Source organism: Hipposideros armiger, unplaced genomic scaffold (assembly GCF_001890085.2).
Source record: "Hipposideros armiger isolate ML-2016 unplaced genomic scaffold, ASM189008v1 scaffold_145, whole genome shotgun sequence".
Lineage (NCBI taxonomy): Eukaryota > Metazoa > Chordata > Mammalia > Chiroptera > Hipposideridae > Hipposideros > Hipposideros armiger.
The window spans coordinates 897356-902040 of record NW_017731495.1 but is presented as its reverse complement, the minus strand read 5'-3'; positions in this window follow the sequence as shown (position 1 = coordinate 902040).

Genomic DNA, 4685 nt, shown 5'->3' with positions numbered 1-4685 from the left:
CAATTGTGAAGAGCAAAGAAAAAGGATACACCTGTCCTCTCTTGAAGTTTCCAAGTCCTCTGGCTTCCCGGGACCATGTTCAAGGAAGGACACATTCACCGCTGTGCCATGGAGGCTGTCTCTCTCTAGCTAAGTCTGGCGATTCATCTTCTGCATGGCCCACACAAAGGGGAAAGCTGTTTAGATGCTCCTCTCATTCTGATGCCTAGTTTATTACAGATTGAAAGGACATTTTGAACCCCATAACTCTCACGAACTGGATAATTATATGTAAGTTACTCTTAAGTTGGAATATTGTATTTCCATTACAGTGAATTATATTTCGCCCAATCATTTTATTTTGTTTACCAGGATGTCTTTGATTGAAAAAATAGGATTGATACCATTTTGCTTTAGCTCAGGTTTACTGTGCAGGGTTATTTGATATTCTTTTTTTTTTTAATCATTTGATCCTTGTTGTTATTCGTTGGTCTTTATTCACTAGTTCAATATTTCTGTACCCTCTTTCCCTTCTCAGAATATGTGTTTGGAAGGATGGGTAGGCTTGGTGGTGATATTGGATTGGATCACGGTTTCAGTGAAAAAAAATATTTGAATTCCATTCCTTTCAGAATTCAGTAAATTAGTATAGAGTGTCCTAGATTTTTCACTTGGTTCATTTTTCCACCCAAGAAGGTAGACATATCTAAAGCTGAACCTATATCTGCTTATTCCTGCTGCAGACCACTTGCCATGACCCCATTCCTGGTCCTGAGGTCTGGTCTGCCATGTCAGATGGTCACAAACCAGGCCCTACACCATGCAACCAAAGAATGATCTGCACTACTATTGTGGATGCTTTCGGAAGCCACTTGAAGTCATCTGCTGAGGTTGGAGAACTAAGGGAGGGAATTTCCTGGGCCACTTTAGGGAACAGCTTGTGGGGTAAAAATAACTGGCACATACCAGCCTAAGATGAGGGGGTAAGTGTTCAGTTGTGAACGCTTTTGGCAATTGGTGGCTACACAAATAGCCAGGTTTTCTTCACATTCAAGGTTCTATGTTTTGAAAAGGCAGGATCCTTAGGTGACAAGGAAAGATTTAAAAAGTCATCAGACAGGCTGGCAGAATTCTCCCAAGAACTCAGATGCCTCTGTTGAAGGGACACTGACTAATGAACAGGTGACTGGGTCAAGGGACCACCCATCTTTGTCACCCCAAGTAGATGAAGGCTGTACACTTGACCAGAAGCAGTGACTAAGTTCCCATTTTGGGATAGAGTTTACAAAATGATGAGCATGCATTGTTAAGAAATTAATACAGGATAAAATATGGTTATGAATGTTGGGAAATGAATCAATACGGTCCCAAGCAGTCTACCTGTGTCACGTTTATATAGGAAAACTGCCTTTTAAAGCTTTGGCAGTTGTCTTTGGTCCTTTAGTATATCCTGCTGTGATAATGCTGAAATGAGTAGCAAGAGACGGAATTGGATTAAACAATTTCACTTTTAGAAAATACAGTGTTTCCCCAAAAATAAGACCTAGCCAGAGAAGAAGCCCTAGCATGATTTTTCCAGGATATGGAGGGCACATACCCCTCACATGAGGATTTTGTGACCTGTTTCAGGGAGAAGGGTGCCTTTTCCAAAAACTCCTTCAGCTTAAAATACTCAGTATGCCAAGGTGCCATATTTTGGCACTTAAAACCGTGTGAGGGCTTTTTTTCTGGCTAGGTCTTGTTTTAGGGGAAACAGGGTATAAGATGTTTCAAAAGTTCAAAATTCACAGAATTGCCTCAAATGCTGTACGCCTTATGAAACATCAAGCAGTCAACTTTTCTTGCCTTCCAGACAGGGTCGGGGGAGGGAGACCAGGAGGGCTGTCAGAGACATTGCCCATCCATTAGGTGCCCCTGAGAACCATCTTTTTTGAAGGAGAGTCAGGTTGTCAAGCCAGAGCTGGTATGAGAGTTGCTCCGTAAGTCGAGCACCGAATGGAATGCACTCTCACCTTCGCATTCAAGTGCATGTTGAGATTTTTATCTGAAATGAATTCTGATTAATATCAACTTGGACTAAAGGAGAAAAACATTCAAGCATGTGTTTATACTTGTTGACATGCATAAAGGATACAACTTAAATCTGAGTCATAATACTGGAAGAAAAAACTGTTGAGAAATGCATACTGCTGATAAAGCCTCACCAAGAAAGTCCACATTCCAAATCCCCCAAGAGACCAGGAAATTTGTTCCAGCCATTTATCCAGCCCTTCTCCGGCCTACGAGCAAGCTATGGTTGAGGGCACTCCACCTTCCTCACACCACTTTGTTCTTTTTAGCTATTGACTCACTATCTCACTCCAATACTTCATTTTCCAATCATTTTGGAACTGGACATACCTCCCATTGGTGTGTTTGAAAGCTTTGTTGCTGTTAGAGAGGAGAGAGGGTTGAGTTCCATGTTGTGAGATGAGCACTGCGTCCATGACCATAAACATCACATACACACACAAACAAAAAGGGAATAAAGCAAACCCATCCCCTCAGGCAACGATGCCAGATTCCTGCAATCAGTTTTCTTTTATTAAACCTGAGCCTTTGACTTCAGCCAAGTTAGGTCTCTCAGTGGGGATAAAATGGGATTCCCAAACTGGCTAGGTTTGGAGCTTGGCAGGATAAGCCCTGTCAAAAAGAAGCAACGGGTTTTTCCACTTCTCTCCTCTTAGCTTACAGGCTACATCTCTTGGATAGACACTCTTACATCACCTATTCCTCTTTCAATGACTTCTTACCAAAAATTATTTTAAAGGATACAAAACAGTTATATCTACTGGCTTCCTACCTCACTCTGAGTAAATGCAAAGTCTCTATAAGGCCCTCATTGTCAAGCCACCAGCCCACTGCTCATCCACGTCTTCATTCCTTTTCCAGCCCCTTCCAGGTACCTGAGCCTATGTGTTAGTCCTTGAATACTCTAGGCATATTCCTACCTCAGGGCCTTTGCACTTGCTATTCTGTCTGTCTGGGTTGCCCTCCCTGCAGTGTATACTTGGCAAAATCAGGTCTTACATGTCGCTTTCTCAATACAGACATTCCAAGCTACCTTACCTAAACTTTTTACCTCCCCCACCTCCCAAGCAATTTTTATCTTCTTTCCTAGCATACCATATAATTCTTTTTTTTTTTTAATCTCATTTCATCTGTCTCCCCACTCGAGTGTAAGCTCCATGAAGACAGTGTATTATTCACTGCTGTGTCCTTAGTGCCCAGAACAATGCCTGGAATGTAGTAAGGGCTCAATGAATACTTATTGAATGAGTGAATGAAAGAAAGAATGAATGAATATCATTGATTTGCCAAAGGAGGATTCCAGCTCTCCTTCATTCACATGTAAAGGCCAGGTCCTTTCCTTAGGCGCTAGAAGCATCAACATCGTGAACTTCATTACCAATGGCTGCTAGCTCTTACCATGTGCCAAGCATCATGTGAAATGCCATGTATGTGTTATCTTACTTAATCTTCACAACCAACCCCTGAGCTTAGTGTGATCATCCCTGGTTTACAATGAATAAATGATGAGCCAAGACGATCAAGTAAACTGCCCATGTTGGCATGTTAGTACCAGGTGGAACTCAAACACAAGTTGAAGTTTGTCTAACACATTAGGTCTCAACCAGGGGGTAATTTCTCCCTTCCCCTCATGGGAACATTTGGCAATGTGTGGAGACAGCTTTCATTGTCATAACTGGGAGGTTGCTACTGGCATCTAGTGGGCGAATATCAGAGATGCTGGTAAACATCCCACAATGCACAGGCCATCTCTCCCACAGTGAAGAATTATCCAGCCCCAAAGGTCAATTGTGCTGAGGTTGAGAAACCCTGGTCTAACTCTATAAACTGTTTTTAGTCACTTTGCAGCTTTGCTCGATTAGTTGCTAGTGGCGGTGACAACAGCATCAACCCTTTTATAAAGCAATGTCACAATATTTCTCCAGAGTGCCAAATGTTTTCATATCTTTTGACCCAGCAATGCTATTTCTGTAAATCTGGCCTCAGGACATACTATGGAATGTGGAAAATGTCCCCAAATATTTATCATGACATTATTTGTAATAGCAAAAATTGGAAACCACCTAATATCTGGTGATAAAGGAATCATTAAGTAAAGTCTGGAATATCCACTTGTTGGGACATTAAGCAGCCATTAAAATGATATTTATTAAGAGTTTATAAGGAGATGGGAAAATGCTTACGTAGAAATGGTAAATTTTACAAATTAGGTTTCAAAATTACATATACAATATGACTATTAAAAAATGGCAAAAATTATACATACCAAAGCGATGAAGCAGAAATACACTAAAATATTAATGGTGTGGTAGGACCAAGGCTGGTTCATTTCTTTCTTTTATCTTTCAGTACTTCCAAAATGTTCTATAATCACAATATATTTATTTTATAATGGGGAAAATATGATTTAAAAAATAGGGGTTTTTTTTTTCTCTTTAAGAAAAAAGAAAAGTAAAGAGCAACCGCACCTAAGGTGAAATTCAGACCTTCGGTCGTGGTGGATTTGCCTCATGAGGATTTATTAACTGTGTTTAATTAGCGCTTATTATGTCTCCTTTCAGGCAACTGTCTTTGTTGAAGAAAGAGAGGCAGGTTAGTTATGTTGTGGTAGCTGCAACTATCTCTGTCTTTGCCAG